Consider the following 12,040-nt stretch of genomic DNA (forward strand, 5'->3'; position numbering starts at 1 on the left):
CAATGCCAGAGTGGAGCTCACACTGTAGAACTGACCATGGGTTCTCTTCAAAATAATATTCCTACACACATTAATTCAGTGAGTCCTCAGAAAGTTCAGCTCAATGAGCTGCAATAAAATGTTCACTGGATAGGAGATAACTCACAAATTCTGTCTAGCATAAAGCTAAAGTGTCTTTTATCCAAGAATAATATGAGCTGCTTGCACACGTCCACTCTTGTTAAATGGCATTCACGTCCTAGCTGTGCATTTGGCAACTCGGACCTTCAATGGGTGTTCAGGGAATGCAAACAAAGCAAGACCAACATGCCTCTTCCCAGAAACAGCGTGCTCTCGCTAATGAAATACGGGCAGAGAAAATGGTGAAGGAGCCAGGAAGAGAGCTCAGTGGTCAAATGCCTGCTGGGCAAGCCTGAGAATCTGATCCCTGGCACACCACATAAAAGTCAGGCACAGTGGAACACATTTGTAACTCTAGTGCTGGGAACACAGAGTGAAGAGAATCCCTGGCATCTACTGGCCAGCCAGTGTAGCTGATGTTCTGTGTTCCAGGGCCGGTGAGGGGACTCAAGACACAAGGAGGATAACTACTGAGGAAGACCCATAGTATTGACTTCCAGCATCCACAAGCACCCACATGAACGCAATACTCTCTCCCTCTCCGTCTCCCTCTGTCTCTCCCTCCCTCCCTCCCTCTCTCTCTCTCACACACACAAATGATGACATAACACACCAGCCAGAAGACACCAACATCAGATCATGTTATGATGTTAGGATTATTTTTTATAAATTAATGGACCTTGCTTGTAGATAAGCTTTATAGGTGCTGAAAAACTAAAGAGATGATACAAAGCACTCATATACACCCTCCTCCCTCCCTCTCTTCTGTTACCACATTTCACATTAGTAGGGTACATTCATTAAATTTCACAAACAGATGTTGATATATTGTTATTGAATATGATCTATGGCTCACATTAGGGCTCCATCTTTGTGTGGTAAAGTAATGTATTTTGACAAATGGTGTAATGTTATTTATCCACCATGGTTGCATTGAAAAAAATAGTTTTATTGCTATTATTTTCACTTGTAATTTTCTGATGACATGCGATGGTAACCAGCTTCTGATGGCTTAATGTGTGGAGAATCTGTTCAAATATTTTAGTTCACTTCCCCTATTTTGGGATTGGGCCATTTGTCTTCTTCTTATTGACTTTCAGGAGTTTGCTGTAGGGGCTGGAGGATGGCTTAGCCATTAGCAAGCAGTGTTTGCTATTCATGGAGTTTGGTTCCCAGCACTCACATCAGGAGGCTGACAACTGCCTGTAACTCTGGGTGCAGGGAAGGGGTCCCCTGACTTCTTCTGGACTCTGTGTGTGTGTGTGTGTGTGTGTGTGTGTGTGTGTGTATTTGAGAGCATGCATGCACATGTATGGAGGCCAAAGTCAACTTTGGATGTCGTTTCTCTGGTACCATCCACTTTGTCTTCTGAAACAGGATTTATCGCCGGCCTAAAACTCATCAAATGTTGGGCTAGGCTTGCTGGGCACTATGTCCCAGGCATCCACCTATCCAAGCATGTACTTTACATGGGTTTTGGGATCAACACATGTCCTCATGCTTACATGGCAAGCACTTACTGACATCTCCCTAGTACCAGGCCAGTGTTTGGGTTCTACAGAAGTCAGGCTTACCAATTCCCTTCTTCAGTGAACAGTGTTCTTGTTCTTGGACCAAAAAGCCAAGTGCGGAAGTCCATGGATTTCTCCTGTGGTGTATTCTAGAATTTTTTCATAGTGCATATTTTACATTGGGGGTATAATGTGTTTTAAATTCATTTTCCTGAGAAGCAGAAAGTCTGTTGCACTGTACTGTGTTCACGTGGACTTCTGTGTGTTCCAGCATCGCTTAGTGAAAGGCTCTTTCTCTCTGTGTTAAATTGTCTTTGTTTCTCTGCACTTGGTTATGTGGGTCTATTTCAGCGCTTTCTGTTTTGTTCAGCCAATCCATTATTCTGTCTTCCCTCCAACACTGCAATGTCCTAACTACTACTGCTGTTCTGAAGGCATCCTTGAAGTCAGATGGTAAGAGAATGCCTTTGATGTTGTTTTTCTACATTATGTTTCAGTCAGGGCTACCAATGCTGTGATGAAACACAGTTGGTTTGCATATCCTGACTCAAGGTCCATTGAGGAAAGCCAGTGTAGGAACCAAACCAGGTATGAACCTGGAGGCAGGAGCTGAGGCAGAGGTCGCGGAGGATCCTGCTCACTGGCTTGCTCCAAGTGGCTTGCTCAGCTGCTTTCTTATAGAACTCAGGATCACTGTCCCGGAGGAGTTCCCATTCACAATGGGCCTGGCCCTCCACATCAATCACCAATTAAGAAAATACCCTACAGGCTTGCCCTACAGAGCAGTCTTATGAAGGCATTTTCTTACTTGAGGGTCTGTCCTCTCAAATGATCAAGCTTGTGTCAAGTTGACATAAAACTAGCCAGAACACATAATGATTTCTTTATAAACTTTTTTTTCTTTTGGGGAGGACAAGGTGGGTGGCTAAAGACAAAGTATATATATTTATCTCCTCTCTCTCTCGTGTGCAATGGGATTACAGGTGTGCACTGGGTCACCCACCTTTATATGTGCTCTGGGGACCCAAGTTCAGGTCCTTGTACTAGTGTGGCAAGCATTTTATCAACTGGGCCATCTCCACAGCCCTACTTTTAGTTTTAGTTTTCATCAGTGTCTTAAGTTTTTATTATACACGTCTTTCACTTGCTTGGTTAGAGTTATCCCAAGATATTTTGTGAGGATATTGTGAAAGGTATTATTTTCCTGATTACTTTCTCAGTATGTCTGTCATTTATGCACAGAAAGACTGTTGAGTTTTATTGTTAATTTTGTAGCCCACTACTTTGCTGAAAGTGTTCATCAGCCGTAAAACTTTCCTGGTGGAGTTTTTAGGGTCTTTTATGTATAGAATCATATTACCTGTAAATAAAGATATTTTGACCTCCTCCTTTCCTATTTGTATCTCTTTTATAGCCTTTGGTTGTCTCATTGCTCAGGCTAAGACTTCAAGTACTACATTGCATAAGTATAGAGAGTGGACATCCTTCTCCTGTTTTTTTATTTTAGTGGAAATACTTTGGGTTCTTTCTCTGCTTAAGGATGATATTGGCTGTGGGCTTGCTGTAAATTGCCTTTGTTCTATTAAGATAATCTCCTTATGTCTCTAGTCTCTTCAGGGATTTTATCATGAAGGAATGTTGGATTTTGTTAAAGGCCTGTTCTGCATTTAATGGAACAAAACTCTTCATTAATTCTTTGCATTTTTTTTTCTGTTTTATTTATTTTTAACTCTTACTTTATTTCTTCCTATCTACTCTTTGGAGTACTAACTTTTTTTTTGTTTTTCTAGATTTTTCCAAGTGTGCCCTCTACCTAACTCCCCCTCCTCCTTCTCTCCTCCTCCTCCTTTTTCTTCATTACTTCATGCTATAAACTTGCCTGTTAGAGCTGCCTTCATGTGTCCTATAGGCCTGGGTATGCCGTGTTCTTATTTCAAAGCACTAATGCTTTCTTCAGAGATGATTCATATATGGCTGAAGTACAGATGTCTGCTTAGCTGTAGAAAGCCTCTTATTCGCCTCACCCATTGCATCATGCAAACACGAGTCCCGCCCACTCCCTGCACTCACATCCACCTTGGGTGCTCACGCCCCTTCCTGGTGCATCTTTCCTGTCCAACAGAAGACTCTTTTACCTCGCATTCATCAGGACAAGTTGTCAGGGAATTCTGTTGATAGACAAGTGACTTCACCATCATGCATAGACATGTGGCTTCAGGGAAGGAACGTGGCTGAAAAGAATGAGTAACTCGTAGATTTGGCAGTTAAGACATTATCCATGAGGGGGAAAGGCGGAATAGAAGCTGAGGTATCTGGGAATGGTGTGGGGCTTTAGGGCACACCTGTGGGAGATGCTAGAGCATGATAGCTCTCTGCTGGGTGTCTTCCTCTTAGTGCACAGCCGCCGCTGGAGAGGTGAAGTGGTTGCTGCACATGTTTGAGGATTTTAGTTCAGTTCCGGCACCCGTGTGGGCGTGACTGTGTGCACCTCCAACCCCAGGGAAGGGGGAGATGGAAACAGGAGACTCCCTGGTGTTTGCTGCCTTATCGTTCTGGCGAGTGGTCCAAAAAAATAAAGATAAAAAGCAACAGAAGAAAACTCCCCCAACCTCCAAATGCACAGGTACACAACCCCTCCACCCCCCAACAAACTTAAAATAATAAAAAGAATCCCAAAGCCATTCTCTTGTTTCTCGTTGGCTGGAAAATTACTTAGAGCAGCTAGCCCTGCAAGCTGCTTTCACCGTTAGCCCCTCTTCTAGCTAGACTTAGTCCTGTGACTGCACTCCGTCCAGCGAGGTTTGAGTGTGAGAGGAAAGCTACATGGAAACTTCTGGGGAACGCTTTTCCCTCTCCATCTCCATCCTGGATGCTTGGGATTACGGAAGAGAAAGGTACCTGGAGCTGCGCCAGCCGTGTGGAGATGGGAAGCCATGTAGAGACCAGAGTGATGAACACGGCACAGCCATATGAAGAGAAGGGACTGATGTGAGGCAGTCACGTGGAGAGGGGAAATACGAACATGAGGCAGTCACGTGGAGATGGCAGTGACTGATGTGAGGCAGTCACGTGGAGAGGGGAAATACGAACATGAGGCAGTCACGTGGAGATGGAAGTGATTGATGTGAGGCAGTCACGTGGAGATGGCAGTGAATGATGTGAGGCAGTCACGTGGAGATGGAAGTGATTGATGTGAGGCAGTCACGTGGAGATGGCAGTGATTGATGTGAGGCAGTCACGTGGAGATGAGAAGTGAAGAGCGTGAAGAAGCAGCCGTGTGGAGATGAGAAGGGACTGATTGACAGCAGGCAGTCATGTGAAGATGGGAAATGTCTACCGTGAGCTCAAAAGGCCAGCACATGCAAGGAGCCGGAGCCCTGCGCGGATGGCTCACAACACGAGTGGCTAAGAAATGAATGCACGGAATTCGTGGGATTCAAGGCAAGTTGGACGTCTTCTGTTTCTTGGAACTAAGCACACTGCAGCTCATCTCCAAAATCTCTTCCCTGGCTTTGGCCTCAGCATTTCCTGCTCATCCTAAGAAGAATGAGCAGGGAGTAGGACATCGAGAGGGGAACCAAACATAATGAGCTGAAATATTATTAGCGTAGGATCTCGAAGAAAAAGAAAAGTTGATGTTACAATAATTCAGGCTACTTTCATTTTCCATGAATGTGTTCTGGTGGGGGTGGGGGGGGGAAAAGTTTCTACACTGACAGACTTGGGTTTTTGTAAATGACTTACACTAGAGACATGCAGATAGATTAAATTATAACATACAGTCCAGGTACCCTGAGGGATAAAGCAGAGCGCTGTGACCAGTGAAGAAATGAGCTCCCCAGCGGGGCTCCAACTTCAGGGAGGCTCAGAAGCATTAGCCACGGGCACAGCACATATGTTCAAATGGTTGCACTCTGTGATTTGTCTCCATCAAGCCTAACCAGCCTGCTTTCCTGCAGGAAGAAGTTAAGGCCAACCAGAACGGAGGGTGTCCCACCTATGTGGAGTGGATGAGCATCCAGCACTTGTGGGGCTAGGAGACAAAGCAAGACTCTCAGAAATTCCAGGGAAAACGGCCCAGAATCAAACAGCCATGCAGACAATGCTAAAATCAGAACAAAACAACCAAAAGACAAAAACCAATACTCAAAGAAGACATTAACCAATTAGTATTACTTTGTATTTATAGAATGATGGTTCTTAAATTATATATCAAAGCAGAAGGGAGTTCCATGTCACTTATAAAAGGAATCTATCTAAAAATAGAATGGCAAAGAAAGGCTAATAAGAGACTCATGGGAAACATATTCAAAAATTCTTAATAAAAGCCAGGGATAAAAGGAGGTCTCAACAGTTAGGAGAGCTTAAGACTCAGTGTCACTGCTCATCCAGCACCTGTGGGAGACTCATCACCACTGGGAACTCCAGCTCCAGGGGGTGTCCATTGCTTCTGGCTTTCTCAGATGAATGCAGACACCCATTCATACACACAGATTTAAAATAAAACAATAAAGCTCTTAAATAAAAAAGAATACCAATAGAAATATCAACCAAATATATATTTTAAAGGGAAAATACTATGGTAGATGAAGAAGCCTTCTGGAGGACAAAAGGAAAAGAAAATATAGCCAGAAAGACTTAAAAAGTCTTTATTAAATTACATAATCTCCAGATAACCAAAACAAGCATTAGTGGCTTTATAAGAAGTAAATTACAACCCCAAAATCGTAAGGAAAATTCCCTACAAAGATACCTGTGTAATTTAGTTACTTCCCCTAAAAAAAAAAGTAATACATTGATAGAAATTGTTAGTTAGCTTCACTGTAGTATAAATGGTATGCAGAAACTTTCCCATTTAGTATGTACAGTCTGATGGGTTTGGCATATTCAGCCACATTACACATAATCTAGTTGAACACACCCATTACTTCCAAAATCAAGCCATGCTCCCTTGTGTACAAGGAAAATGCCAGCACAGGGCTGTCTCATTTGAGTGCCCCACCCCCTAGCTGGCCTAACCTCTCACACAGTCTCCTCTTCTCAAGGTTCTGCCACCTTCCAGGAGCACCTGGAGTGTGGTCCATGGCTCAACACACAGATCTTTTCGCGTGCTTGCAGGCCTATAATAGGGGTAGTCAGGTATACTCTAAGCGATCATCAACATTAAAAGGTGTAAGCAGAGTGGTAAGAGGGCTCATCATGAGAGGCTCTTGCCATCTCATCACCTGACCACAGGATAGGATGTCCAGGACCCACTTGATGGAAGGTGAGAACTGACACTTACACGTTGACTTCTGACCGCTCCCTGTGCTATGGCTCCCATGTGCACACATACATAAATCAATGCAACAGCAAGATTTTTTTTTCAAAACATAAATAAACCATGATGCACTTGTTCAATAGAAAGTTATTTAAGTGGAAACTTATTGACCAGAGCTGCTGGATTCAACCATAGACAAATGTCAGAATTCAATGGTTTTTAATCTACAACAACAACAATCTTAAAGATTTCTACCCAGTGCATCTATGAATATATTTAAATTACAAAGTTAACTTTTCTATTTGGTGTGTGTGGAATGTGGCGTAACAAAACTTACTACCTCATACTGCATGGCCATGTTGCAAATTGGTTCTCTCTCTCTCTCTCTGTCTCTCTCACACACACGCATGCATGCACGCATGCACATGCCCACACCAGGCCAGAGATTGAATCCATTGTCTCACCCATAGGCAAGTGCTCTATGACTGAACTATATTTCCAGCCTGAAGAATCCAGAAAGTTGTTTGTTGGCACTTGGCATAAACTGCAAGCACTGGTTTCTAATTATGGGTTGAGACATGAATGCCCTTGGAGGCCTTTGTAGAACTTCACATTACTTCATTTTTTAAAAGCCCGAAGCTAATAGACAATATATTAAAATTTCCCAGAGCTGGCAGTGTTCATTATATGAGTCTGCATAAAATCTCTTGTGTTTACAATATTTCATAATAAAAATGAGACAACAGATAAAAGAGAAAGATGAATATAAACTGAATTCTCCAGTGTCTAACCACCAAAGCCTGGGCTATTGGGCTTGACTGTTGACAAGAAGGTTGTCACCCAGTGCTTTGGTCACCTGCACTAAAGGTGTGAATTATTTTGACATACTCATTCAATATAAAATTATTAAATTTAAGTGTATGAACTACCGCCACTGAGGTAAACAATCTTTATTTTTAACTGTGTTAATGTGTCCCATTCACATCATGAGCAGGGGAATTCTTATAAAAAGAAAGCATTTAATTGGCGCTTGCTTACACTTCCTAAGGTTTAGCCCATTATCATTATGTCTGAGAACATGCAGGCAGACCGGGCTGGAGAAGCAGCGACCCACAGTCAGCATGAAGAATGAGACACTGAGCCTGGCTTGGGCTTTTGAAACCTCAAACCCCAACCCAGAGACCATCTTCTTCCAACAAGGCCACACCTACTCCAACAAGACCACTCCTCCTTATCCTTCTCAAGTAAGTGCTACTCCCTGATGTCTATGGGCTAATCTTATTCAAATAACCACAGTATGTGTGTGCATACGCATGCCATATGTAGAGGTCAGAAGACAACCTGAGGGAGTCTGTTCTGTCCTTTTGCCACATGGTCCCGGAATGAAACTCAGGTCATCCAACTTGGCAGTGAGTGCCTTCGCATGCTGAGCTAACCCTTCCTACTGTCCCCCGGGGTGGAATGTTTCTGTTTATAGGAAATTGTATTAGAACGTCTACAGATAGCATAGGCCCCCAACCATGCTGCCTGCCCTTTTACAGTGACCTTCCTTGTTCCGTATTTGCTGGGGACAACTCTTGCAGGGAGTTAGAAGAAGCCACAGAGATGGACACTACATGCTACCTGACAGTAAGGTGACCAGAGGCTTCCTTAACAGAATCCCAGATTGGATCAACCCACTCGGTCCCTTCCTTCTTAAAGCAGGACCTGTACCCAGGAGCCCAAGTCATGAAGAAACAGGGTAAACCATGGAGGGAAAATGTCCTGTGCACATGTGGCTGGCTCTGGCTCTGTAAGTGAGGTATGGCAATGTCCCCCCACCCTTCAGAGAAAGGCTTCAGGAAAAGAACCTGTAACTCTGTGCACAGAGGATGGATGGAGAGCTTCCTCCAAGGGGCTTTTTGTGGATCTGCTCTGAGGACGAGAGAAATCATGAATGTAGGTTCTTAGGTGGATGGGTGACAAGGATTGTGGGTGAGATGTTCAGAAAGGAGGGGCCATGGTACTGTGAGCAGAGCCCAGGTATAGGGAGTGAGTGACGTTCTGGGTGAATGGGTGCTGTTGCCATGGGCACAGCCGAGTCAAGGACCAATGCCCCAGCCCGTGGGAGTGGCAAAGCCTTTACCAGGGTAAGTTCAGAAGATGGCAAAGACTTCCTCTGGTCCAAATGAACATGCTGACAATGTGTGCAGAAATGTCCACAGTAGCTTTCTCCCCCTGGATGTTTATTACCTGAAGATGGCTCCCCTGCAGAAACTGCTCCTACTGAGGATAGGTAAACCTGCTTCCTTGTTCAGCTGTCCGTAACAATCCTGCTTCCTGTTTAGCTGTATGTAACCACACTTCTTCCTTTTACAGCTGTATGCAATAATCTCACCTCCCTGGAGTTAAAATAAATACACTGAGCTTCTGGGGGTGTGTGGCTTCTCCATCTGAGACCCCAGACCACATTTGTGTGTGTGTGTTGTGATGCATTTATCTAATTATTCTTTAACAATACAAACTCAGGAGTCAGATATCAAGGTAAGACTCTGAATGATCAGGGAAACAGTGGGGAAGCTATTAGTGACTCTCTCTCTCTCTCTTGCTCTCGCTCTCGCTCTCATCCATCCAACAAAGCTGAGACCCTTCCTAAGCCCCGCCCTACTACTTCCTGTCTCTCTATCTGGCCTCAGTCTTTCAAAACCTCCATGGTTAAGTCTGATGTGCTAGTAGCTAGCTCTGCCCTCTGATTCAAAACAAGCCTTATTGTCAGTCTCAGGGGTATCAGGATGCAATCAAAATATCATAACGTGTGCCTCTCTTCTCTCTTTCTCCATTCCCTCACCACCCCAGTTTGGCCAATCCCTGGAGCCTTGTGGAGTGTAGCTTCCATGTACATATTATGCCCAGCTCCGTCCATGTGCCCAGTTCCAATAGAAAAGACTTGGCCCCTGGGGTTGGGAGTGGCATTGTCAGCAACCGTGTGCGGTCTGTATCGTGCCCTCTGAACGCAGCCATGGAGAGAAGGCGAAGAAGGGGATAAAGAGATCAGCAGCACCCCTCGAGGCTCCTCTGTGGAGGTGAGCCAACCCTGGAGAGGATTGCAGAGCAGGACTGCCACAGTCCTGTGTAGAGAGTCGGTTCTAGTAACATGAATGTGTGTCCATAGCCCAAAACAATTTGCCACCCTGGAGTGTTTAATGATCACAGGCGTCCGGTTTGGTGCATAATGAAAATAAATCTCAGTGCAGTGTTTCTGGCTGATTTCCCCAGTTAGAGGCTGTCACATTTGTGTGACTTTCTGCCGTATAAAGCTTGCACTTGGCACACTTGAGTTCCATAAAGAGTCGTTTTCTGGGGCTGGTAAAATGGCTCAGTGGATAAAACATTTGTCATGGGAGCACGAAGATCAGAGGTTGGATGCCCAGAGTCCACATAAAATCCAGGCAGCTGTGGCAGCCACCTGTGATCCCAGAACTCGGGAGGCAGTGACAGGATCCCTGAGGTGGACTGGCTAACTACACTAAGCTTGAACTGATGAGCTCTGTGCCTAGCAAAGATGCTGCTTTGATAAATAATAAAGCAGGGGGCAATCAAGGAAGATGCCCCATGTCATCTTCTGGCCACTGAACACGTGCACACATACCTGTACACAGCTGCTCCTACACAGGCAAGCATGTATAAACACATGCAAAAAGAAATCATCCCCCCCTTCTTTGTTGAAGCCAAAATACTGCTTGGCCCCGTTCATCTCTGTACCCTGAGGCAGACACTCATGTATCCATGGAACCAGTGTGCTAACTCAGCCAGCCAAGGGAGACTGGAAGTGACTCTAGACTTGGCTCTTCCAAGCAGGGAGCAAAGCCCTCAGGAAGTAATTGTGGTGGAGGACCCACTTCAGCCCCCATGAGCGGTGTGGGAGAGGATAAATATAACCATTTGCTTCACATCTGCTTGACATGAGAGCTAATTACAGTGCCAAACACACAAGTAGAAACCACGCCCTCTCACCTTCACGCAGACCTCCAAGCGTTGAATATAAAAGGCCGAGAGGTTCTGCCCATGGGTCCCGGTACTCCACACGTTCTGTGTACAAAGGGCTTCTCGGAGTTTCTGATTTATTTCTCTAAATTTTAACAGAGGTGAGGGCATGCTTTGTGATTGCGGACACCTTTTCCAACATTTGGTTCAAAATCATTCTAAACTGAAACCCCGAAAGAATGTAAAAGACCCGGGTAGAGACCACAGTGAGGGCTGTGCTGCTCCAAACCTCGGCTGTCCTTCTATGTGCCTTGTTTAGTTTCCATTCTTAACAAAAGAAGCTCGGCATGCAGACACCTCAGTGTGTGCTTTACCTTACTTTACGTGCATGGCTGCTGTCTACACAGTAAAGTTGGAACACAGGGTGATGCACAGACCTGTGAGGACCACTGGACCTGGAATAAGCCTCTGCCTGAGTAACAGCAGCCCTCAGCGAGACTTAGATGTGACTCATCTCAGACAGAACACCGTGACTTCCACCCCATGCCTACAGACTCTTCCCTAGTGCTCTGATCGCCGCAGAAGAGTGGAAATGCTCTAGGAGTTCCGAGGGCAAGAATCGCGCGTGGGCTTGGGAATGACTGTCTGTGATGAGCTTGGTATCCAGGCATGAAGACTGGAGTTCCATCCCCAGAACCCATGTATAAATGGCAAATGGTGGCATCTGTGTATAATCCAGGCAGTGGGGCTTGCTGGCAAGCCAGCCTAGCGAGTTTGACAATTCTTAGGTCAAATTACAAAGTAGACGGCAATGAATAATGACACACAAAGTGGTTACCTGACTATAACATGTATGTACACACACACGCACACGCACACACACACACACACACACGCGCGCGCGCGCGCGCGCGCACACACACACACACAAGCACGCACGCGCACGAATCCCACATTATGAATTCTTCTGGGTAAGGAGTTTTCATTCAGTATTGTGTTTCTGATATTCAGTCCTATTGCTGCATGTGTCCTCAGTTTGTCCCTTTTACGGATGCTGTTTGGTCTAACCACCAGCCCCTGAAAGCCCTGGCCTGTGTCCCCATACATTCTGCAAGCTCACGACAAATATAAAGGAAACCATGAGAATGGCAGGTGGAGCTTTGCAACGGGACGTTGGCTCCATCAG

The sequence above is a fragment of the Phodopus roborovskii genome, unplaced genomic scaffold (assembly GCF_943737965.1).
Source record: "Phodopus roborovskii unplaced genomic scaffold, PHOROB, whole genome shotgun sequence".
Lineage (NCBI taxonomy): Eukaryota > Metazoa > Chordata > Mammalia > Rodentia > Cricetidae > Phodopus > Phodopus roborovskii.